The 26938-nt window shown below is 40.6% G+C and overlaps 1 long non-coding RNA gene across 1 annotated transcript in view; it reads left to right on the forward strand.

Annotated features, from left to right (window-relative positions):
* Positions 1–26686, forward strand: part of LOC109499253 — a 39103-nt gene extending 12417 nt beyond the window's left edge. The window contains exons 2-3 of the long non-coding RNA XR_002156497.3: positions 12437–12528; positions 25800–26686. This is a non-coding gene — a long non-coding RNA (uncharacterized LOC109499253). The remainder of the gene's footprint in view (positions 1–12436; positions 12529–25799) is intronic.
* Positions 26687–26938: the final 252 nt, after the last annotated feature.

Genomic DNA, 26938 nt, shown 5'->3' on the forward strand with positions numbered 1-26938 from the left:
CCAGCTACACTCTAAGGGAGGAAATGACCAACCACCTGAGTACCAAGAGACAGGGATCATTGGGAGTCATTCTAGAAGTTGCCTACTGTAGACAGAAAGGGATTAGTGGATTTGTTTTTCAAGTTTATATTTCTATTCTTACCAGTGAGTTTGAAAGTTTCTTAAAGTTCTACTACAGGTGAGGTGACCATATAAGTTATCATCCAAGCCAGAAATCTTTTGAGATAATGGAATGCACAGTGCTGTAAACAACCACACTGGGATAATCAGTATAGACTGTCCCCAGAACTGCAGATGTACGGTCCCCCCAGTTGAAGGTCACATTTCTGGGCCTCTTTCTTAGCCGTTAGCATAATACCAACACATAACAAATATTTAGCACATTCCTGCTTATGGGATGGCAAAATGATTCGAAGATACACAAGGGCACTAGGGCCACTAAATGTACGGTTCTTATGTGTCAGTCTTATTAGGGAGGCTAAGAAACCCTCCTAACCTATTTAATCTTTATTTTTTATCTTTTATTTTTTAATGTTATTTATTTATATATTTATTTTAATGTGTATTTATTTAATTATTTATTTATTTATTTTTTTGAGAGAGAGAGAGAGAGACAGAGTGTGAGCAGGGGAGGGGCAGAGAGAGGAAGATGCAGAGAATTCAAAGCAGCTCCGGGCTCAGAGCTGTCAGCTCAGAGCCCAAAGTGGGGCTCGAACCCACAAACCATGAGATCATGACCTGAGCTGAAGTTGGACGCTGAACTGACTGAGCCACCCAGGGGCGCTTAATCCTACTTTTTAGTTAAAAAAAAAATCTATGACAACAGAGGTTACACTCTAGGAATAAATACCGAGAGAAGGGTGAGTGTTGGATTACAGAGGTATTGGCTTTAGCATTTGCTCTCATGAATACAAGGACATACAGTGTATGGTGAGGACCAGCTGGGTCTTTAGCATCATAGACTTGGGAGTCAGGACAAAAAAAAAAAAAAAAAAAGGAAAACATTGTTTTTTTTTGTCTTGTGATGAGAGCTTCTAGGATTTCCTCTCTTAGCAACCTTCACGAAATATGCCATACGGCAGGGTTAACTATAGTCGTCATGCTGGACATTACATTTCCAGTACTTACTTACCTTGTAACTGGAAGTTTGTGTCTTTTGATCACCTTCATTTAATTCTCCCAGCCCTATCTGTTCTAGAATATATTTAAGATATGTATGTCGCCACACAATCTGAGGTTTACCAGAGTCCTTAACAAAGTCTATTAGAATTCCTAAACTTACAGTAATTTATCATTTTAACTGTCAGAGATAGTAGAAACTGAAAGCCATAACCAATTTAAGACAATGCTGATACGCCACGGATGAAAACAGTTGGTCCTTTCAAATTACAGGAATTTCAATTATTTACATAAGTTCTTTCAGAGAACTTTCTCTAAAGAACTTATAAGTTTTGTACCCAGATGGCATGAGAGAGTAATAAATTCAAGTTTTCGGTACAAAAATGTTGCCATTTCTGGTTTATAAAACACAAGTTTTTGTAATCCTTAAATAACTCATAGTTACTAATAATTAATTCTTAATTATACATGAACAAGGGGTTTTAAACAATTTTGCCTCTTAGAGAAGAAATCTGAATTTCAAATAAACATGGAATAATTTTTTAGTGTCAGTATGCCCCATGCAATATTTGGGACACACTTAAACTAAAAACTATTCTGTATTTATCTGAAATTTAATTTTAACTGGAAGATCTCTTGGTTAATTTTATTCCTAGGAATTTTATTCTTTTTGATGCTATTATAAATGGAATTGTTTTCTCAATTTCCTTTCCAGATTATCCATTGTTAGTAGATAGAAACATAACTGATTTTTGTATGTTTACTTTGCATCCAGCAATTTTTTTGTGGAACCTTTGGGGTTTTCTAATTATAAGATCATGTCATCTGAAAACAGAGGCTATTTTACTTCTTCCTTTCCAGTTTGCATATCTATTATTCCTTTTTTTTGCTTAACGGTGCTGGCTGAGACTTCCCGTAGTATGTTGAATAGCAGGGACAAAATATTCTTCTGTATCTTATTCCTGATCTTGGAGGAAAAGATTTTACGACTGTGATGTTAGCTATGGGTTTTCATACATGGCTTTTATAATTTTGAAGTAGTTTCTTTCTGTGCCTAGTTTACTGAGTGTTTTTTTTTCTTTTTTATCATGAAAAGGTGTTGAATTTTGTCAAATGCTTCCCCCCCCCCTTTTCTGTTAATGTGGTGTATTACATTTATTGGTTTTCATACATTGAACCATTCTTGCATTCCAGGAATAAATCCCATTTGGTTATGGTCTATAGTCTTTTAAATGTCTGTTAACTTCTATTTGCTAGTATTTTGTTGAGGAATTTTGCATTAATATTCATCAGGGATATTGGTTTATAGTTTTTTTTTTTCTTTCAGGGAGTATCCTTGGCTCTGGTACAGGGTAATGCTGGCCTTATAAGAGAGTTTGGAAGCATTCCTTCCTCTTTAATTTTTTGGGAGAGTTTGAAGAGGATTGGTGTTAATTTTTCTTTAGATGTTTGGCTAGAATTCATCAGTGAAGCCATCTGGTCCTGAGCTTTTCTTTGTTGGAAGGTATTTGGTTACTAGTTCAATTTCCTTACTCATTATAAGTCTGTTCAGATTTTCTATTTCTTCATGATTTAGTCTGGTAGGTTGTGTGTTTCTAGGACATTGTCCATTTCATCTAGGTTATCAAAACTGTTGGTGTACAATTGTTCATGGTATTCTCTGATAATTTTTTATTTCTATAAAATTGGTTGAAAGGTCCTGTCCTTCATTTCTGATTTGAGTCTTCTATTTTTCTTAAACTAGCTAACGTTTTGTAATTTTGTCAATCATTTTGAAGAATCCACTATTCATTCTGTTGTCTTTTCCCTTTGTTTTTCTATTCTTTTATTCCACTGATTTCTGCTCTAATCCTTATTATTTTCTTCCTTCTGCTAGTTTTGGGTTTAGTTCTTCTTTTCCTAGTTCTGAGATCATTCCTCTATTTTAATGCACACATATACAGCTATAAATTTCCCTCTTAGCACTGCTTTGGGTGTCATGTATTTTTATTTGCTAAATATGGCAACTCTACCTATAAAGAACTGTGGCTTCTGTCTTATGTGTACTCCCTCTTACACCCACTTCCTCACTCTGGTAAAACCAGCTGCCTGGCCGTGAGCTGCACTCTAGAAGTCAAACAAGGACTAAGGGAGGTCCCAGTGCAACAACTAATGAGAAACCAACTCTTGTCAACAACTACCTGAATGAGCTTAAAAACAGATCAAGGTGCATATATCCCTTCAAAACAGCACACTTGTATCCCTTGGATAAATGCCTAGTAGTGCAATTGCTCGGTCATAGGGTAGTTCGATTTTTAGTTTTTTGAGGAACCTCCATGCTGTTTTCCAGAGTGGCTGCACCAGCTTGCATTCCCACCAGCAGTGCAAAAGAGATCCTCTTTCTCCACATCCTTGCCAACATCTGTTGCTGCCTAAGTTGTTCATGTTAGCCATTCTGACAGGTGTAAGGTGGTATCTCATTGTGGTTTTGATTTGTATTTCCCTGATGATGAGTGATGTTGAGCATTTTTTTCATGTGTCAGTTGGCCATCTGGATGTTTTCATTGGAGAAGTGTCTATTCATGTCTTTTGCCCATTTCTTCACCCAATGTTTATAGCCAAAGTATGGAAAGAGCCCAGATGTCCATCGATGGATGAATGGATAAAGAAGATGTGGTATATATATACACAATGGAGTATTACTTGGTAATCAAAAAGAATGAAATCTTGCCATTTGCAACTATGTGGATGGAACTGGAGGGTATTAAGCTAAGCGAAATTAGTCAGTCAGAGAAAGACAAATATCATATGACTTCACTCACATGAGGACTTTAAGAGACAAAACAGATGAACATAAGGGAAGGGAAGCAAAAATAATATAAAAACAGGGAGGGGGACAAAACGTAACAGACCCTTAAATATGGAGAACAAACAGAGGGTTCCTGGAGGAGGTGTGGGAGGGGGGATGGGCTAAATGGTAAAAGGCATTAAGGAATCTACTCCTGAAATCACTGCTGTACTATACACTAACTAATTTGGGTGTAAATTAAAAAAAAAACAAAGACGAATCGGCCTCTTAGTTGAGTTTTGAGATGACTTCAAACCTGGCCCACACCTTGACTACAGCCTCGTAAGAGATCCGAGCCAGAGGAACTTGCTGAGCCAAGGCTGATTCCTGACCCGCAGAAATTATGCGACAATAAATGTTTGTTGCATTAAGCCACTAAATTTTAGGATAATTTGTTATGTGGCAGTAGGTAACTAACTGACACAGTGTCTTAACATTTTCTTAAGGTTTACCAAGATAGTCTACACGACTTTACTTTCCTATATATATTTTTACAACCTTGAGAAATGTACCTTGCACATACATCTGGTAGGTGGGTTACTCAGGGACACAATTAGAGAATCTGGCATAAAAATAGGTCATTTAAATGACAGTCTAGATACAATAAAAATGCCTTGTGAGGAGGCATTTTATTGGTAATAAAACAAATAAAGCTATGCGTTTTGTTGGAACTGCTGGAGAGGGTACTCCTGAGAGATTCAGTAAGCAGAAAATAAAAGTAAAACAGACAGTATTTATGGTGTCTGTTTAGTTTGCTCTTTTCATTTTAGTGAACATAATACAGAGCTTATGTAACATAATTTTTAAATTCTGTGTATATTGATTAAACTAATTATGGTGCATTCATCAATGGAAGACTCTAGTCCTTCAAGATAAGGGTCCAGAGATATATCAATAGGCTGGAGATTTGTTCACAGTAAAACATCAGGTAAAAAGATGGGTTGCTTGCAAATGTTTGCTATTGTAAGCAATACTGTGGGGGTGCCTGGGTGGTTCAGTTGGTTAAGTGTCCGACTTCAGCTCAGGTCATGATCTCATGGCTCGTGGGTTTGAGCCCCTCACCAGGCTCTGTGCTAACAGCTCAGAGCCTGGAGCCTGCTTCGGATTCTGTGTCTCCCTATCTCTTTGTCCCTCCCCCACTGATGCTCTGTCCCTCTCTCTCACTTGAAAATAAATAAATAAACATTAAAAAAATTAATAAACAATACTGTGATGAACATCTCTGTAGGAAAATCTCTGCACACATCCGCGATTTTATTAGTCTTGGTTCTCTAGAGAAACAGAACCAACAGGAAATACACATATATTTATTGTAAGCAATTCTCTCATGTGGTTATGGGGGCTGGGAAGTCCAAGATCTGCAGGTAGTAAACTGAGGACTAGGAGACTGATACAGTTCCAGTCTAGGTCCAAAGGCCTGAGAACCAGGACAGCCAAAGGTGTTCTAGAGTCTGAGTCTGAAGGCAGGTGGAGACTGATGTCCCAGCACAGAGACAGACAGACAGAGAGAAAGAATTTTTTTTTTTTAATTTTTAACCTTTATTTGAGAGAGAGAGAGAGAGAGAGAGAGAGACTTAGCACGAGTTGGGGAGGGACAGAGAGAGGGAGACAGAGGATCTGAAGCAGGCCCTGTGTTGTGAGTGGAGAGCCCGATGTGGGGCTCAAACCCCCGAACCATGAGATCATGACCTGAGCTGAAATCAAGAGTTGGACGTTTAACCGACTGAGCTGCCCAAAGAATGAATTCTTTCTTATTCAGCCTTGTATTCTATTCAGGTCTTCAACTGATTGAATAAGGCTCACCCAACTGGGGAGAACAACCTACTCTACTTAGTCTAAGAATTCAAAAGTTAATCTCATCCAGAAGCACCCTCACAGACACACTCTGAAATAAAGTTTCAGCTAATATCTGGGCACCCTGTGGTTCAGGCAGGTTGACACCCCCAAATGCAGCCATCACAGTGGTTATTCACTTAGAATGAATCCTTAGGAGTAAAATTGCCAGGTTCAGTGTATGCCACTTTTTAAGGGTTGTGTTTTGGTTCAATCCGTTTCTGATCATTCCAGGTGACCATGCTAACGGGTTTCATCCTTGTCTCCAGTGTCTACTTGAACGTTTGCACATTGCTAATGTGGGCCACATAGGAGGGACTCATCAAACCTCTTGCCTCCAACCTCCCTACTCACTCCTCTCATGGAGTGGTTTACTGGCTAAGTCTCCATCATTCTACTGCTCTGTTAAATCCATTTCTAGGTGCTAGGTGGTCTTTTATTTTATTTTATTTTTTAAAGATATTATGTTACTGACAGGTTCTGCATGAAATATATGTTTACCAGATACTCTTCTTTGGCTAAAAATCTGCCAATTTTTCCTTGTGCGTGTGTAAAAACAGAACATAACTGTTTATCTTCAGAGGGAAACTAACCTGACTTTATCTGTAACTTAATTACCATGAAGTCCCACGTGTGGTCTGCAGAGCTGCATAAATTAATAACGCTGTAATTGTGGAGTTCACATACCAGGAATCCTTACTGCCCTCTCTAGAGAGCCAGGCTAGCAAACAGGCTTTGCATTCACATGTATTCTCTGAGCGGACTTTTTCTTTTTTCCCCTCCCTGAACATTTCCACCCCTTCCCTGCCCCCCCCCCCCTTTTTTTTATGTCCCTTTTACTCTCCTTGGAAGCAGTCTGTGGCATGCTTATAGCCACTGCCTCTCCTCTGGGTGGCTATTGAAATATCCCCCTAATATTTCTCCATTATAATGCGAGCCGTCAATAGCACAATGCCTTGTTGGCCTGCCTTTCCAGGACAAAGTACGGAGCGATTCCATTACTCTGGCATCCATCAGGACAATAAGCCACAAATCTTTTTCAGTGCAGCTCCAGACGCGGCTGCCTTTGGGCTGGAAGGCAGGGAGAGGCAGGAATGTTTCCCCAGCGTGGAGAGAAATCAAACGCCTGTATTCTGGTTTCTTCTGCATGTGCTCTTTGGAATGAGTCACCGCGTACTTTTAACGAGATTGGAAGGAGGGAAAAGTTTTCTTTGGTGAAATGATTTAGTCGGAGAGATTGCAGGAGTCCACTGGGGACAAGATTCCAATATGTGCTTAATTTTCTTTGGAGGATTTGCTAATGATTGGTGGGAGCCCCAGTTCCTATTTATTACTTACTTTTCTTAATAATGAAAAAGAGACCATATGCTGGGTGTGCAGCTTGCTGATAAACTCACTTAGAGCAATGACTGGCAAGTGTGTGTATTTCGTACGCTGTGCTATTAAGGGGGGAAATCCTAAACTCTATTAAGAAATTTGCCGCCTTTGAAGCTGGTACCACTTGGCCTTCAAGGTTTATGCTAATATCAGCTAAACATGTGAGGCGTTAAGTGTTTTATTTTTTAGAAGAATTTTGAACATTTCTTACCTCACTAGGAACATCAGAATAAATTCCAGATGGATTAAAGAGTTAAATATTTAAAAACCTTAACTGTTAGAAAATCTGGAAGAAAATAGATGTGAATATTTATCAAGCCTCCTAAGGGGGAGAGTTTTCTAAGCTTAGAATTGATGGAATAAATCACTAAGGATGTGATTGATAGATGTGACTACATAAAAATTTAAAACTTTTATACATCAAAAAAAAAGTCACCAAGATTAAAAAGCAATCAACAAGACTAGAGATGATGCTGTAGGAAGTTTGACAAAGGGTAACTTCTTGTAATAAATGTAAAACTCATATAAATTCAATAACACAAATACCAGGACCCCAGGAAATACACGGAGAAAGGATATAAATAGGCAAAACACAAATATCAAGTATGTTGGTAAATGACGGCACACATTTTTTTTAAAACTTCCCTGAGTAACCAAATAAATGCAAATGAAAACAATAGTGAGGGCTTATTTTCCCCTTTCAAAAATTCCCCATCCAAACAGCTGGTGTTTAAAACAAAATAATGGTCCCTAATGTTGATAAGGTGTAGTAAAATAATCACTTTCATTCATTGATTAAGAGAAAGTTAACAGATAACATCCAGCTTTAAAAAAAATCCCTTAAAATAAAAATTTATATTGCAAATAATTGGTGGGCTGACTTTACGTGATGAGACTTCAGAGTGGTTTAAAAAAATGTCTGTTTTTCAATTTTTTTCCTACTTTAAATTTTTTTTAATGTTTATTTATTTTTTGAGAGAGAGAGAGAGAGTGTGGGAGCGAGCATGAGTGGGGGAAGGGCAGAGACAGAGGGAGACACAGAATCCGAAGCAGGCTCCAGGCTCTGAGCTGTCAGCACAGAACCCCATGTGGGGCTCAAACCCATGAACTGCGAGATCATGACCTGAGCCGAAGTCAGACACTTAACTGACTGAGCCACCCAGGTGCCCCTACATTTTATAGAACATCATCATATATTGCTTTTACTCTAAAGGAAGTCATAGTCTCATCAACTTCAGCTCTGTGATGCCGTGGAACCCTCAACCAGCTTTTTTTTTTTTTTTTTTTGTGAATGCCAGTTCTAATGCAGTTATATCATTTTTTCTTTCTTAGAATCAAAGCTCTAGATCCTTCTATGCATTGTACTATAACCCTCCTTTCTTGCCATCACTATGGACAGTCTTTGCTGACAATAGTCACACCCAAGAAAGAAAGAACACAAAGAGCCTTATGTTAGTTTAGATCAACTTGTGCTGCCAAATATATAGGAGGAAACTGGGTTTTAGAGATGATTGAATTTTGAAATCAAGGGTAAGAAATCGTGTGTAAGAAGGGTAGTCAGTTTTTTTGTTTCGTTTTGTTTTAATAGTGAAGGCAACAGGTAGTCATTGAGAGATTCTGTTCGAGGAAGTGATACCATCTTACTGGGTGGTAGAAAAAATTTTGTGCCACCTTTGTAGAGGGTGAATTAGGGGAAGGAGCCAAAAGCTTCTTTGATTTTCCCTGAACCCTCCTCCTGACCCTATTGCTGTCTTTGAACCTCCTTTTGACAGTTTTTACTCTTTTTATCACCATCTGGAGCTCTCCTTCCTGATCTGTACCTTGCTCTCTTTGTAGGCGCACTGGTCCTCCTTCCCAGGGGAGTGAGTTTCCCTTCATCTTAAGTCCCATTTGCCCCAGAGACTTCCCCTGCGTGCATTGAGAAGCCCCTGCCTTTCTTCCTCAGTGTCCACCCTTCTTGTTCATACTGCCGGCCATCTGCCTGTGGCATTCAGAGCTTTAGTTTTCTCTAAGAGAAAGAAGAGGTCGTCCGCGGGTGAGGAAATGATGGCCCAGAGAGGGGTGTGAAAGAGCAAGTTGGCATCCAAGATGGTTCTAGAACCCAGCTGCTATGAATTGAATTCTTGTGTTCCTCCACAACGCATACATTGAAGCCTAGTCCCCAGTGTGACATTATTTGGAAGCAGGGCCTTTGGGAACTAATTAGGTCATGCGGGTGGAGCCCTCATGAAAGAGATTAGTGCCCTTAAAAAAGTCAGAAGAGACATGGTTACTCTCTATGCCTTGTGAGGAAGATGACCATTTGCAAACCAGGAAGAGTTCTTACCAGAACCTGCCCATGCTGGCACACTGATCTCGGACTTCCAGCTTCTAGAACTGGTATAAATCCATGTCTGTTGTTTAAGTCCTGTGGTCTGCAGTATTTATCGTAGCAGCCTGAACTGACCAAAACACCAGGTCTCCTGGACCCTCCTTTAGAATCCTTTCCCCTGCCCTGCTGTTGGTGGGCTATGGCATTCTAAGAGTTTGGTGTGTATCTTGGCTGTCTTTTCTTTTTGAGGGACAATTTGAAGGCAGAATTTGGTGGTTTCTTTTTTATATTATTCCTTACAATGCTTGACAAGATGCCGAAGAAATGATGATTTAGATTCTAGGTTAGCCTTTTATACTGGATCAGTATTTAAGAGCTAGAGTCACTATTTCATTCTTAACCAAAGATGTTTTTGATAGACAATAGTATGGTTATTGTTGTTTTGGGTTAATTATTTTACAACTTCCAATTGCGTTTTACCAGCCGAAGAGAAGATGGCTGGCATAACAGGAACTGACCGCCGAGGAAATGCAACCTAGCTCTTTATTATTTTTCAAACTATGATCCTGAATCTTCCTTTCCTTTAACCATGCGAAGAAGACAGTAGGAAGAAAGCTTGTGTGATGCTTACAAAACAGCATATTACCTAAAGAGCATTATTTAAATAAGATATTCCCTTTTGCCAAGCGTTTTAATAAACATTCAGCGACTTGATGGAGATGTTAAAAAGAGGAAAGAGAAAAATGCCAATCTATAAACAGATTTCAAACACCCTAAGCAGTATACTTCTTTCCCCCCACCTCCCCAACTATTTTATTCTCTTTTACCCCCTCAATTTTCCCTGGGCATTGAAGAAGGAATTACTCCCACAATACTTTGCAACGGATACATATGAGCTATTCTGAAGTATATTTCAGGTGGTCTATAAATAGCCCACTGGAGCAGCAATGGTGCTGCTGCTGGGAGACAGGACAGGAAGGCAAAATCCAGAAATCAGCAAAGCCTGTCAGAATGTTTCAGGGGGAGAAGTTTGATCCATTTAGGCCTTGTGATCTTTCATGTTGGATCTGACTGTTGGGGTTTGCTGGTGTGGCTGTTGGGGCTCGCTGGATGCCTGACTTATGATCACAGATGGTTTCTCTGGATGTGGAAGACTGGATCTTAGTGCTGCCACATGACCTTGGGCATGTAAGCCACAGTTTCTTCACGTGGCAAACGTATACAGTTGCATCAAAAGATTGTTCCAAAGTCTAAACCAGATGAAATGGAACTATATAGTGATACACCCAGCACATAGAAAGAAATTCTCAACAGATCTTGGCCTAATGAGGCCTCATACCTAGTGGGAAAGCATGGTCTTTGGACTCAAGAGTCTTGGATGCAAATCCCGCTCCCTCTCATTTACTCAAGGGGTAAACCAGAGTAAGTTACTTAATATTTTTCTGGACTCAGTTTCCTCATCTATAAAATAATGATAGCAAGTTGATGACATAATGATGCTAAGAGTTCAACTTTATTTATTAAAGAAATGTTAAGTTCATAGTGTCAACTAAGTACTGTTCTGGGCTCTGGGGATAAAATAGCGTGTACAACTTATTCCTTGACCTTAAGGTGCTCAGATACTCACTCTGGGGGCAGATAATTGCAACATAGATATTGCACCAACTATAATTATATTATATATATAATTATATAATTATAATTATGTTATATTATATATAATATATGTTATATATATAATATAATATATAATTATATTAGAGTGTGATAAGCACCCTGTTGGGTAAGGACAAGATTCAAATGAGAACACCTATTGAGGAAACTAATCTAGAGTTTGGGAGTTACAGAGAGCTTTTTAACAGAAGTGTTGTCTCAGAACCTTCACTGAAAAAAAGAGTGAGCTGGTTGACATGTGCCTGGAAAGAGCTGATTATGCATAATCATTATCTAAAATATTTTGTATTTCTCACTTCATCTTCACGGCGATCCTAAGAAAAAGGTCCTACTATTACCCCAATTTTACAGAGGAGGAAACTAAGGACTAGAGAGCCATGTACAGATTTACTCTAGAAGGCACTTTTTGGAGTCTTTGTAGAGTTCACCATATTCTCTTTCCTCTAGAAATGCCCTCTCTTCACTCCCTGTGCACACAGAGGTGTCTCTAGCAATGTGTCTCCACCATCTATACCCATTCTGATCCACAGTCTATTAGACCAAAGATGAATCTGACCAAAGGATGGCCACATACATTACCTTACGATTCTATGATGCCGATACTATTATTATGCTTAATAAGATAGGTGAGGCAATATACATATTAGCTTGAAATATAACCTCAAGAAAGTAATGTATTTAAAATATGTGCAATAGCTGGCACATAATAGATAAAATGAAAGCCAGTTCTTTTTTGCTCATATCCTTTGTTCAGTAGAGTCACAAATGACGTGCTGACCTCAGTCTAACACCAATATGCTCAACATGCTAGGGTCATGTTTTTCCTCACTCATGCTCCCCATTCAGATTTAAGCTCTTTACATTCCAAAATATCTCCCCCCAAAGCAATTCCTCCTTTATTCAATAAGCCACTCACATGGAACTAGTTGATTAAATAATAGCTTCTAGAATTTTCCATGGATGGCAATGGAAGTTCCAGATGACCATCTCTTGTCTATTTCTGTGTACAGTTAGAGAAGAGTGAGAAGGAAAATTTATTTTACCAAGAAAATAATAACTTGGTAATGCAAATTCAAAAAAGCCCTAAATTATACTTGAACTAAATTAATCTATATGAATTAGACAGATAGTTAAATTGTTTCCTTTGTATGAATTTCATTATAGTCACCCTAAACATCCTGCTGTGTGGGGTGTCAAGTGGTTCATGACTAAAGCCGAAATGCCAAAATTAATAGCACAGCTGTGTGTAGAGCAGAATCTGAGCTTTAACTTCTTTATGATTTTCCTTCTTGCAGATGAATATTGTCACACATATTTTACATTTGAGCAAAGGATTTGAGGAAGATGAACCTTCAGATATACAGCAAGTGGTGCAGTAGGTGCCAAGGTAAGATTAGCACAGGTGGGAGAACCTTATCAGCTTCCAGATTGAATGGAGACCATCTTTCCTTCACAGCCCGCTCAGCCCCACTGCTCTGAGCATGCTCTGTTGTATCCTGTTATTGGCAAAGCTGCATGTGAACTTCAAGCTCCAACAGGCAGCCATGGAGCTAGAGACCGTTTGGCTCCATGCAGTGTCTAGATTCTTTGACAGTACAAAGACATCTGGGTTAGTCCACACGAGGGTATCAAAACCCCGCCCCAAATGAAGGCCTCAGTGGGCCTGATACAGTGAAAGTCCCTGAGTGGACTTTCAATCCCTGGGGAGCTGTGTACAAAGCCCATAGTATCATTTCTTCCAGGCCTATGTCCTTGTAGCTTCCTCAGAACAATAATACAATGTCCTTCCCCTACGGGGTGCGGGAGCTGGCATAAGGCTTCTATCACTTTGGTTTTGAAGATTAAAGCTCTCTACAGCACCCACATATCCAGATTAATAGAACAGCCAATACCCCCTCCTTTACTACCCTGAATTATCCAAGAATTTTAGGGTTTACATAGTTCAAAAGATCCCATCCTGCCCCAAAATGGTTCTTGAAGGGGAAACTTGGCAATCTCATAAACCCATCCTCAGCCCCTGTTTTCTCTTCTCATTGCTTTTGTAGCTGTCATGTAGCCTTGATCTTGAAAACAGAAGACTATGCCCAGTTATGTGCCCTCTAGGGGTCATACTTTTCTTCCTGAATCTCCTGTGCCGTTCTGGGCATCAGGCCATTTCATCCGGTGATAGGGCATCTCCAGGAAGAAAGGGGAATCTCTCCCCAAAATGCTGTCTCTGGGCTCCCGAGTTCCCAGCAGTGTAACAGAATGTGGACAAGATGCTCCAGCAGTGAGTGGGAAAGGACCTTTCAGCCACCTCAGAGTTGCATCAGCCAAGGATTCTCTGAGTCAGCACTGGCCTGGACTCTGACATTATCTTTCGATTGTCTCCAATCTGACACCAGCCCATCCCCAGGATGGCTGTGTAAGACACTGGTTCTGGAGCCCGTGACCTCAGGGGCCCTGACACTATTCCCCTTCTACCTTCACACTTCTGCCTTGGAAGCAATGCCTTGAAGTCCTTCCTCCTTTCTTTCCAAGCCTCCATCCATTTCCTGTCACAGAAGGGATGACAACTGCTTTCAAGAGTCCAACACCGTTCAGTCACATGCCAATAGCAATGGAAAGAATGATCCCGAACATAGTGGTCCATGCATACAGTAGGTTTTCTTAGTGTAATTTTATAGATGAGGACACTGAGGCTTAGAGAGGCTAAGTGACTTGCTCAAGGACACACAGCTGAGCCAGAGATAGATCCCAGGTCTGTCTGATTCCCAACTAATGAATCTATAGGTATGAGCATTATTTTGGGAATCATCAGCTGGAACAGAAAGGACGGGAAGGAATGCATTTGGGTGCACAGGTTGTGATACTAGTGACTCCATCAGGGACGACCCAGAACCCAGGCAAAAATCCATCCAGAACAATTTATGGAACTGCATTTTCTAGGAACCCTCTGTCTGTCTAGGTCCTTCTATTTACTTCCTCCCTTGGTTCCCTTCCTGTCACGCATAAGGCCAAGATATCAGGTCCCTGTGATACATTAGGTGGGGTCTCTGTCCTTGTAGATGCTGCCACTGATTGGACCCTGAGGGGCAGAAATGGGAACTTCCTGGGGTCCAGAGCTTAGTAGGTACCAGCCCGTTATAGTCTCTTAATTACTGTTTTTTACATGGATGTTCACTAGACATGTTCAACATGACACCTGCTATTCACCACTACCTTCGAAGGCTATCAGTCCTATCCACAACAGGTCACTCTGACATAGTTCCTTAAATAAAGAGTTGCTACTTACTAGATTGGTAGTAAATATTTGACTTGAAGGCAGCCAATTCGTAGGCTGGCCACTGAGCCATAATGAAGATTGGCCTGAAAAGTAAGGGCAATGGTAATCAGCTAGAATAGCCAGATTTTCTCCTTTTGGAATGTCACTCAGAAAATGCAGAAAGCAAGCCAGTTTGTCAGAGAACAAGAAGACATAAATAGAAGGAGAGAACAAACGGAAAAATCCCAGCGTTGGTGATGCCTTGAATTGAAGACAACAAACTGGCTTCTTTTGTGATCCAGTCTCTTTTGTTGACTGTGCATCCTGACAATAAGTGTTTATTTTTTGAGACAGCTTGAAAGAGTCTCTGTTTCTAGCAAACCCCAAAGAACCCTTTCTGAGGTGGGTAAGAGACAGTTCTGTTTTGGGGGTGCTGGCTTCTCACTAACACATAATTTACTGCTCCTGCCTTGGCCTCGCCTGACTCTGTGCTTGGTTCTGGGTCAGGTTGGTATATTTTCTTTCCAGATCCCCTTGTGCTGTTCTTGGCCTCTTCCCGAGGTAGGGCAGGTAGCTCCATGGCCTCCTTCAGTATGGAGGCCTGCCAGGTCCTAACGTGGGGGCACCACGCTCCAGGGATGGATGCTGCATCACCGGACAGTGGAGAATGTTAATAAGAGCCACCTCCTACTACCTGCTCCGTCACGGTTTTCTCTTTACAACGCTTCCTCTGACAGCCTGAGTTTGTTTCTTCCTCTGGGGCTGCTGCTCTGGAAGCCACCTATCTGTCTCAGGTCTGGGGCCCTCTTGTTTGTTTGGGTTTCTCTCTGGGTCTCACCTGGCTTCCAGTTTCCTGAGTCATCCTTTGGTCCATCCAAGATCTCCCTGGGGAGACCAGCCACATCAGCAAAAAGAAAATGAAGTGAGCAGGGAGACTGACCCCCTAAAACTGCATGATGAAGGGATTTGCAAGCCTTGTGCATTTTGGAAGATTCCATTCCTAGAGACTGGCGTAACTCTCTGGTTAATTTAAAACCAAAGTAGGGGGTGAAGACTATTTTCTAGAGCATTCTGTTCTTCATGGATGAGGAAACTGAGGATCATAAAAGCCAAACCCCTTGCCTAAAGTCACACAGGAGGGTAGTTTCAGATCCTCTAAAGAACCCTGAAATCCTGACCCCTGCTGCATTGCCTCTCTATCACAGACCTTTCCTGACGTGTTTTATTGAAGGTGTAAGCCACAGAAAGAATCAGTTTAGTGAGGTTGTTAAGGAGGGAGGAAGGGGAGGTGTGTTTGTACAAACTGTGTGCCACATGTGTTATTGATACTTCCTCATGTAATCACCCCATGATATGCTTATTATTGTGCCCGCTTAATAAAAAATAAAACTGAGGCTCAGGGAGGTTGGGTAATGACAACGATCACGACTATCACTTACTGAGCACCTGCTATATGCTAGTTCCCAGTGACGTGCAGATACTACTCAACCCTACTCACAACAGCCCTTGCAGGTGAATACTATCACTAAGTGAATTCCCTAAGGACACACAGCTTGGATTTGAATCAGGTCCTATCACCCTGACAGCTGCCTTTGAGCTGAAGCAGATGTTCTTAGAGAAAATCAAACTTTTATGTAAAAATGTGTGGGAAACTTTACTGAACTAGCATCAAGTATGCAAACATGTTAACTGCATTTGTATCTTAGGAAAACAAACAAAAATCTCTGATAGGTGGATTGGCAAGGTTTATTTCATGTTTGTTTCCCTGGTCCAGTTAGCCGGTAGGGTTTAGCAAGTGTTATTGAACGCATAAATGAATGAATATCAGGTATTTCTATTGCACTGTCATGAACTGAGTTTGTGACTTTGAGCAATGACTTGGTTTCTCTGAGCCTTTACTTCCTACTTGCAAAATGCAGGGGAGGAAAAGAAAGAGGCATGAAGTCCTAACCAGTCAGCTTAACTTCTGTGCTGAATTTTTGGGAGGGCCTTGAACCACCACCTTGGGGCTTTCAGAGTGCTGGGGGAAGAGTGCAAGGTCTGAGCCCACTCTTTCAGAGTAATATTCCCTTTTACACCAGGTCTTGTCAGGAATCACTCCTTAGGAGTGAAGCTAGTCTTCACTAGGTGGGACCATGATCTTTATTCCCTGGTAATTGGCCTACAAATATGTTATGGCACATTGCAAAACGAACTTTGTAGTTGGAGTTAAAGTTGCTAATCAGCTGATCCTAAAATTGAAAGATTGTTCTGGATTATTCAAGTGGCCCAGATATAGTCCCATGGGTCTTTACAGTCAGAGGAATAAAATGAAATAGTTAGAACTTGTAAAAGATAAGGAGGCAGAAGAGATAGAAAGGGTACACCTTGATGAGGACCACACCCACTGTTGCTGGCTTTCAAGATGGAAGAAGGGGCCATGGGCCAAGGTATACAGGCAGTCTCTAGAAGTTGTGAGCAGCTCCTGGAAGGTAGCCAGCAGGGAAATGGAAAGCTCAGGTCTACAACTGCACAGAACTAAATTCTGCCAATAACTGAATATCCTAAGATACAGATTCTCCCTTGGCCTCCAGAAGGGAATACAGGTCAGCAAGATGACCAAATGGGACATCCCTCACAGCTATCTTACCCTTAACAAGAGCAATTTGCCCTCCACCTATGGACAAAAGTGCCTTTGTGGGAGGTTTGGGATTCAGGTAAGAGACGGTGAAACTCTGGTGCAGTCCAAGACCGAGAAGAGCCACTTTGGGAAGGCAGGCCTGCACCCAGGTGGCTAACTCACTGATTATGGTCTGGGCTGCAGATCCAGAAATAGCTTCATACCCCTGAGGACTCAGCTACAACCCTATTTGGCTTTGGTTCTGTCATCAGCACCATTTGTCAAGGGAAAAGTCATGCCATGCATTGGGTGATAGACATATAGACCTCAGTCTCAGCTGTGGACTCTCAAGTGACCCATAAACCAGTTGTAGCCCCTCTTGGTCACAGTCTGGGAATCCCTGAAGGTATGCCTGCTAAACTTGGTCAGGATATGGATTCTGAAAGGGTCCTATAACTGAACTCCCACCCATCCCAGTCACAGTTCATGAATAGTCCTGCTGGCACAGAGACCCTGCAGGTGACACTCCTATCTGCACCCCCAGAGATGCTGAAGAGGCCCTCTACTTGACTCCAATCCCCTTAGAGCTGCAGGATATGAGCAGGACTAGCACTAGTCCTGAAGGCCCTGAAAAGACCCTAAACTTGACTCTAGCCCTTTTTGCCACGGTCAGGGACAAGTCCGGTCCACTCAGGGGACCTGGCAAGAGACATGGCCATCCATTCTGCCAGATAAGATGAAAGCAGTAATCAAAACCCTTCCAACAAAGAAAAGCCCAGGACCAGATGGTTTCATTGGTGAATTCCACCAACCATTTAAAGAAGAATTAATGCCAACCCTTCTTAAACTCTTCCAAAAAATTGAAGAAACACTTCCAAATTCATTTTACAAGGCCAGTTCACCCTAATATGAAGTCAGATAAGGACACGACAAGAAAAGGAAACTACAGGCCAATGTTCCTGATGAATACAGAGGCCAAAATTCTCAGCACGATACCAGAAAACTGAATTCAATAACGCATTAAAAGGACCATACACCACAACAGTGGGATTTATCCCTTGTATCATATGCAGGGATGGTCCGACATATGCAAATCAATAGACGTGATATGCACATTAATAGGATGAAGGGTAAAAATTGTAAGATCCTCTCAATAAATGCAGACAAAGCATTTGACAAAATTCAACACCACTTTATGATAATTCAATAAATTGGGTATAAAGTAACATACCTCAACATAATAAAGCCTATGAGCAACCCACAGCTAACATCACTCCCAATGGTAGAAAACTGGAAGCTTTTCCTTTAGAATCAGGAATAAGACAGGGGTGATCACTCTCACCATTCTTGTTCAACAGAAGACTGGAAATCCAAGCTAGAGCCAATTCAATGGCAAAAACAAAATAATCTGATGTAAAACAAACAATCCAATTTATGGACAGAGGATCTAAATAGACATTTTTGCAAAGAAGAACTACAAATGAGTAACAGGTACGTGGAAAGGTGCTCAACATCACTAATCATTAAGGAATGCAAATGAAAAATATCTCCTCACACCTGTTAGAATAAGCATTATAAAAAAGACAAGATATAATAAGTGCTGGTAAGGATATGGAACAAAGGGAATCCTTGTGTGTTCTTGGTGGGAATGTATATTGTTATAACTACTGTGGAAAACAGTATGGAGATTTCTCAAGAAATTAAAAATAGAGCTACTGTATGATCCAGCAATCCCACCCCTGGGTATATATTCAAAAGAAATGAAATCACTATCTCAAAGAGATATCTGTACTCCAATGCTTATTTCAGCATTATTCACAATAGTCAGTACATGGAAACAACCTAAGTATCCATCAACAGGTGAACATACACACACACACACACACACACACACAAAATGGAATATTACACATGTGTGGATCTTGGTGGCATTGTGCTAAGTGATGTAAGTCAGAAAGGAAAACACAGTGACTCCACGATCGCACTTACATGTAGAACCTTAAAAAAAAAAAGAAGCTAAATTCATATAAACAGCAAATAGAGTGGTGGTTTGCCATGGACTGGGGGGTAGGGGAAATGGGAAGATGTTGATGGACTGTGGGGTAGGGGAAATGGGAAGATGTTGATGGACTGGGGGGTAGGGGAAATGGGAAGATGTTGGTCAAAGGCCACAAACATCTAGTTATAAGATGAATAAGTTTGGGGGATCTAATATACATCGTGATGACTATAATTAACACCACCGTACTGTATACTTGAAAGTTGCTAGGAGAGTAAACCATATATTTCTCACTACAGGAAAGTTGTAATTATATGAAGTGATGGATGTGTTAACTAACCTTTTTGTGGTAATCATTTTCACAGTATATACGTGTATCAGATCATCACATTGCGCACCTTAAACTTACACAGTGTTATATGTCAATTATATCTCCATAAAGCTGGAAAAAACGAGAAAGGAAGCAGCCCTACTGACACCTGGATTTCAGCCCTTATGAAACTCAGAGCAGAGGCACCAGCCAAGCCCACTGGGTTCCTGACCCATACGACCATGGGCAATAAATCCGTGTGGTTTTAAGCCGCTTAATTTGTGGCGATTTGCTATGGAAACAATAGAATACTAATGACGAGGCTAACCATGAAAACAGGAACCACTCTGAGTATTTGCAACAAGATAAACTGTAGGCATATACTTGGTTACCCTTGTGGCGGAAGAGCCAAAAAGCAGAAGAGGAAACGAGGAAAATTTAGACACTGGGAATAGCAGGAATAAAGGGAGGCTAGATGACTGGAACGTTGGGCAGGATGAGCAGGTGGGATCTGGACAGGAGTGCAGATGCTGCTGTTGCCACGGAAACGACGCTTGGTAAAGAAAGAGAGAAGTGCGTTCCCATTGGCCAATCCAGCCGGAATCCAGCTGCGGGGGTGGGCGGAGCTGGAGCTCAGGTAATAGGTCTAATATTGACAGAACAGGTTTCTGAAGGTGAGATGGGACGTAGCTTTGATCTTTATCATGGATTGGGTGGTTTTTTGTTTTTTTGTGTTTTTTTTTTTTGGTATATTTTGAGGCCATACTCTTAGGTCATAGTAGTTTATAGTTATATTTTTGAAGTAAACTAAAACATTGCTGTGATGTAGTGCTTTTCTTTAACTGTAATGTTTTTGGCCTTAAAGTATATTTTCTCCCTGATGTCATGAAAGCGATTTTTTTTGTTGTTTAATATATTCTGGGTGTATAGTTTTTTTTTTTCCCCTTTTACTTTGAACCTGTGTTCTTCTATTTAAGATGTGCTCATACACAGCATTCAGCTGGGTTTTGTTTTGTTTGTTTGTTTGTTTTGTTTTGTTTTGTTTTTATTCTTACCTAATGGTCTTTATCTTTTTTTTTTAAAGGTTTGTTTTACTTACTTTTATTTTTGAGAGAGAGAGAGAGAGGGAGGGAGAGAGAGAGTATGAGCAGGGGAGGGGGCAGAGAGAGGCAAAATCTTAAGCAGGCTCCATACTCAGTGTAAAGCCTGATGAGGGGATTGATCCCATGACTTTGGGATCATGACCTGAGCTAAAATCAAGAGTTGGCCGCTCAACCGAGTCAACCAGTGCCCCCTAATGGTCTTTATATTTTAATGAGTGAGTGTAGTCACTTATATTCGTTGTGCTCGCTGATTATTTGGCTTAATTTCTACATCTTATTTGGTATTTTTTTTTATCAGTTCTACTATTTTTGTGTTTTATTTTTCTTTCCTGACTTCTGGTTTGAATGTCCTTCTGTTGTTTCATTTATTCTTAATTGTTATCCATGCTATTTTAACATGCTTATCTAGCTTAAAGTCCCATACTAATCAAACTTGCTCTGTACATTATAAGGATCCTAGAAATACCTTAATTCAGGTAACCTACTTCCAACCTTACTTGTTATTATTTTCTAGTATTTTATATCTATCTCACTTTGTCTTCTTGTAATCTATTTTAAATATTTGATACATATAAAATAATATATGCAAACTATAAAGCAGAATAATATAATGGAGACTACAACCCATCACCAAATGTTTGGCTTAAACATTAACCATAACTCAGTTTCAGCTTCTCCTTTATTTCATCCCCCTTCATTCCCTCCTCAGAGGGAACCACTGTTCTGATTTTGCATTTATTATGTAACTGTATTTTAAAAAATCTGTTTAGTTGCAATAACAAGAGAAAACATTTAAAATAAGCTAAATTTGTTAAACACATTTGTGGAACAAATTTGGGGTGTTTAATATGTACATTTTCTAGGTTGTGCCCGTAAAAGGAAAGTATCTTGTTCTTCCCACTCCCTTCTCCATGATTCCATTGGATGAAATGTGGTCATGGTGACAAGCCATCTTGGATCAGGTGAATAAAGGTCTTTCTAACTTGATGCTTATTTATAAGAGGAAAATAAGCTTCTAATTTTAAGGCACTGCCATTTTAGTTTCTGTCATGGTATCCAAACCTATATCCTAACTCAGAAATCAAAAGATAACGTCTGAAGTTGAACCGAGAATGAGTGCTATAAGGATGTTATTTAGAAATATTGAATCATATGCCAGAAGAAATAGCTAAAAGACTTGAAAAATGTTGCCACTGGGAGTCTTGATTTTCTAGAGAGGAATGGAGTAGGCGACCACTATTTGTCCTTTTAAATTGTGTACATGCATTATTTCCGTTAAAATTACTTTAAAATAAGTCTTTCTCACACACAAATTTGTAATTTGTGGTTGCTGTCACTTCGAATGAAATATGTTTTTGCACAGGAGATTGAGATTTAAGGTATTAGACAAAACACTTAGTTATCACGCATCTTATTTGAAACGGTACCACTGCCAACAAAAGCTTGATCAACGACATCACTCTCTTATTTGAAATCCCGCAGTATAAATATATTATAAGACTAAAGGATTATTTCAAAACAGCCAAACTATTACATGACAGTCAAGAAATTTGAAAAGAAAAAAAGAAATGATTCGATGAGACCATGGGTCACAATTTCAAGGGTAACTGAAACAATGACTGCAGAGGACACTGTAAAGCTGCAAACCTACTTTCCTGAAGTATGACCATGATTTAAGAAAAATATATGTGGTCTGCTTGTGACGTGGACTGAAGGTGCTGTCCTGGTCTTAGCAATGGTGTAAGAATGTGAACAAGACAGTTTGCTGATGGTACCATTTGGAGACCCAGGGGTAGGGCCGTGCCTCATCGTGTTTTGGTCTCACTTGAAAACATTACTAAGGGATCCACAGTTCTTTTATGAGCTTGTAGATAGAGAAGACATTTAGGAATTCAAAAATTGTCACGGCCCTGTGGACAAACGAATTGGTGTTTGCCTCAGAGAAAGGAAATCTGAGATCTTGCAGTAGTAGATATGGAGGTCACTTACTGCAATAGTCTCACTTTTTGTGAGGAAAATGAGGCCCAGTGAGCTTTGTTAATGGTCCATACACATTCTGGGTTAAAGGCACTTCTCTCAGATGAAGGGAGTGAAACACAGAAGCCACAGAGTGAGGGTCAAGTAGAGAGAGTGAGAAGACCATATTGTCTCCCAACCTTGGCATAGGTCCCTGGTTCATGGGGCAGGCCTGATCCTAAGCCGGTTAGGAAGAAGAGGTGGGGGTGGGGGAAAGAAGATTTACATTGGGTGAGAAATTGAAGTTGTGACATAAAAAACACTGAACTTGAAAGTGAGTTACGGAGAGCTCAGTGTGATTGCTCTTGTATTTGAAAAAGGTGCAAAAAATGGTCACGGTGCTTGAAATGTGCTCTGAGGAAGGGCAAAGAAAGGAGGCATAAGCAGGAGTGGTTGATTTCAATGATGGAGCAAAAATGAAACAATGGTCTCATTGTATCTGACTTAGCCCTGTTCAGCAAGTTATATTTGTCTACAACCCCATCTCATCTGTAGGCCTCTTGGAGAACACTGGGTGGTCTATCCTGGCTTTTATGGAACAAAGAAGAACAAGAGGAGGAGAGAGTAGTAGAGACAGTTGAGTTGAATTTGCTGTTGTCAAGTTGGAGGGACTTCAGAAATGCCCCGTGCAAATGATGAGTAGAGGGTATCCTCTTTTTTTTTTTTTTTTTTTCATAAGATTGTAGCTTAGGAGAAAGATCTGGAATGGAGATGGAATTTGGGAGACATTAGATTTTAGATGGTGGTTGAAATAATGGAAGGTAATGCCATTATCTACTGAGAGGGGAAAGAGAAGAGTCTGAAGGTAAGGCGTAGGGGACCCAGACATTTGAAGGTATAGCTGAGGAACAGGAGTCCACAAAGGGAAATTAAGGAAAACCAGAAAGACAAACATCATGGAGGATATGGCAAGAGTTTTAAGAATGAGTTGTTAAGGAGTCAACAGTCAAATGAAGCAAAGAAGTCAAAATGGAAGGCTACTTTTGTCCTTTGGATTTAGTAAAATGAAAGTCATCTGTGATCTTGGTAAGAGAATTTGGGAGAAATGATGAGGGTAGAACACGATACTGGAAAGAGAGAGAGAGAGAGAGAGAGAGAGAGAGAGAGAGTGATAAGAGACTGAGCATGTTTAAAGCTACTGGGAAGGGACTTTAGGCAGGAAGAAGTTGCATAGAAAGTAAGCGAGGTTGTAGGTGATGGTATAAAATCCTTGGAAAGGCAGAATGAGATAGGGTTAAAAGTCCAAGGGGGAGGAATTGATTTTAATAATGTGAGGAATGACTCTTCTTCAGATAGGAAATTGGGAAAGAGTGGGTATGGGGATGTCAGTTGAGTGGCTACTGAAAAAGCTGATACACTTTGGCCTCATTAGCAGAGGTATGGCATCAAAATCAAAGGAGGTGACAACCTCCCTGAACTGTGGTCTGCACAGACATTCCAGGCAATGCTGTGTGCATTCCTTGGGGGGCACAGCGTAAGTGGGAGATTGAGCACCTGTAGAGTGTGCTTATAAGAGTTAAGCCCTAATGAATGTCTGAAAATGATTGAAGAACAGGGAAGTATTAGCCCAAAGACATGAAGATTTGCCAGAGAAATAATCGCAGTCTTCAAATATCTGGAAGAGAGACCAGGGTTATTCTGCTTGGTATTAGAGGGCCGATGTAGGCAATGAAGGGAATTATAGGAGACAAACTTTTTTGGCAATATATTGTGTCTTGGATTTAAGTGTAGACTGACTTTTTGGTAAGGGATATAGGAAAAGTAGTTCACAGGGAAATATCCACTTAGCCAAGGTTTCACAGAGAGCTTAGGACTACATAAATGTTTCATTCCAAAAGTATTGAGTTTTTATACTGTGCCAGATACTATGCTGGCTCTGGCCACACAATCTGAATCAGACAATTAGCCTGGAATGAAGTGTGGGAAACAGACATATAAAAAGATACTTACAATACAACCAGCTGCACTTGGCATAGGACACACCGTTCTAGAAGACGCTCGTAGCTGGGGCGCCTGGGTGGCTCAGTCGGTTAAGCGGCCGGCTTCGGCTCAGGTCATGATCTCGCGGTTCGTGAGTTCGAGCCCCGCGTCCGGCTCTGTGCTGACAGCTCAGAGCCTGGAGCCTGTTTCGGATTCTGTGTCTCCCTCTCTCTGACCCTCCCCTGTTCATGCTCTGTCTCTCTCTGTCTCAAAAGTAAATAAACGTTAAAAAAAAAAAAAAAGAAGACGCTCGTAGCTATTATACAGTATTAATGTGTTCCATCTATTTATTCATATATTTCATTGCAAACACAATTAAGAACCTTATTCTTCTCAGATACAACATTTTGTGAGTCCAGTGACCGAACTCCTTAAAGAAAACACACAGTTGTCCATAACTAACATGAGGTTTTCAAAGGTAGAAGCAAAATTATGTCAAGAGTTCCTGTTCTGCTGTGAGAGGATCAGAAAGATCACAGGTGCACTGTCTTCAAAATAATCCACTGAGTTAAAAAAGAGATAGAGTAATTGGTGCCTAGAAACGTACAAATGTTGTCTAAATATCTCTAACTACCTGTCACTTGTCTGTGTCAATATTTATAAGTTAATATAGTTTTCACATGATACCTGCATGTCCATTGGTTCAATGACTGGGAGAAACCAGGTCCAGCGGAATCTGGGAAACCCACGCAAGGGTTTTAGGTAATGTGCCCGAGTTTAGTGCAGAGATAACAGATATGTGGAAACACGAGATCTGAGATTAGAGGATCCTAACCCAAGACTGGGTGTGGGGTGTGGAAGGAAGGGGAGTAGTCATGGGAGGTAACAATGGCATAGAATGGAACCAGCCAGATGGATGGGAAGAAGAATCTAGCCGAGGCGGACCGCAAAACTAAAGTCCTGCTGAGTGAACCAGCATGAGGTGTGTGCACATATGTGCATGCCTGACTGTTAGCGGTACAGCAAAGAGGTCAGGTGGGTGCCAGTGATGGGATAGAGAAGAAGGCCTTTGAGCAGGGCTGAAAAATCGGAGAGGAGTGTGGAGACATCCAAGTGACCACACTGGAATCCCCGAGACCAGCAGATCCTGCAGCTGGTGTCCAGGAAGAGGTGATACGTGTCTGGACCCTGCAGTGGCTCAGAGTCAGGGAAGGAGATGCCCTGAGACATCCCTAAGACTTGATTTTGAGAATGATGTAGGATTTTGTCATCTGAAGTAGAGGAGAGAGCCTTGATCAGAGATCGGGGAAATAAATACAGATGCCTATGCCTTATGTGACCAAGTATGTACCTTCAGGAAACCCATCAGTTTTTAGGCCTCAGTTTCTACATCTGCAAAATGGAGCTGAAGGAGATAACGGCAAAGGTATCTTCAGGCACAACAGCTTATGATTCTTTTGTTTTTAGCCCAGGATGAGCAGAGCATGAAGATACCGTCATTCGTACATTCAAGAAATGTTTGCGGCTGAAGAGGAGGAAGACATTGTTTCCTTCCTTCACAGGGAAGGATTAGGTCCCGGTCCCCAGAGCAAGTGTATTCTCCTCCCTGCTCAAGAGGTTTTCACCTTCATTGTTATTCTCTTGGGAACCAGGCCCATTAAGCATGATTAAAAACAGGTCTCATCTAGAATCAGAGCTGTGCTCTGAGATGAAAATCCTGGGTGCCGTGAACTAAATTTCCTGTAAGAATAAAAGAACCCGCCGAATACTGGCCTTGCTCTAGCTAGTTGTCTATGCTCAGAGCGTAGTATTAAGACTCATCATTTATCTTCATTGTGGGAATTTGTCCTTATGAAAGAATTTTTTTTGGATGTGCATTTTACCACTCTTAGAAAGCTGGTAGTTTTGACAAATCCACAAAATATGTTTCTAATTCCATTCTGTTCCTATTGCGTCCCGGTAATTCTCACATTATTTCTGGAAGATTAGCAGACATGCAGTGGTAGTGACATAATTAGTATTCGGAGGAGATAATAATGTCAAGGGATTTTGTTGTTCTTGGAAACTACATGGAAAAAGAAGGAGAGCAAAAGTTGGATTTGTGATCATTTTTTGGCATATATTGGTGTTTGTTCAGGAAAATTTTAATGCCGTAAATGAGATTGTTTAATGAAAACATGTTGAATAAGACACTTAGAAGAAAGTCGATTTTGTATTCTTTGTTTTACCCACAGCTTCCTCTCTGTAAGGAAAAAGCATTTCTCTTTCTGCAGAATTCCCTTTCTGATATGAAACGGTTAATCCTGAGAATTGTTTCAGGCAATAAAACACTGACTGGAATCTTTCCGACAATACTTTCCTTCTTGATCTTTTTTTATGACTAATTGAAATGAAAGCCCAGGGAAGCTTAATGTTAAGGAAACACTGTGTGTTCTGTGATGTGATTCTGCAAAGGGGGTGTCTGTGTGGTGGGGAGCTCTCTGCTCTGGAATTTTAAGTTAGAGACCTAACTGAAGAATCAATATTTCAATTAGATGCTGTAGTGGGTTTGGGATTACTGCTACTGTAGCTGGAAGATTGTTGGGTCTTTTCTTGGGAGGGGCCAT

The sequence above is a fragment of the Felis catus genome, chromosome B1, assembly GCF_018350175.1.
Source record: "Felis catus isolate Fca126 chromosome B1, F.catus_Fca126_mat1.0, whole genome shotgun sequence".
NCBI classification, from domain to species: domain Eukaryota; kingdom Metazoa; phylum Chordata; class Mammalia; order Carnivora; family Felidae; genus Felis; species Felis catus.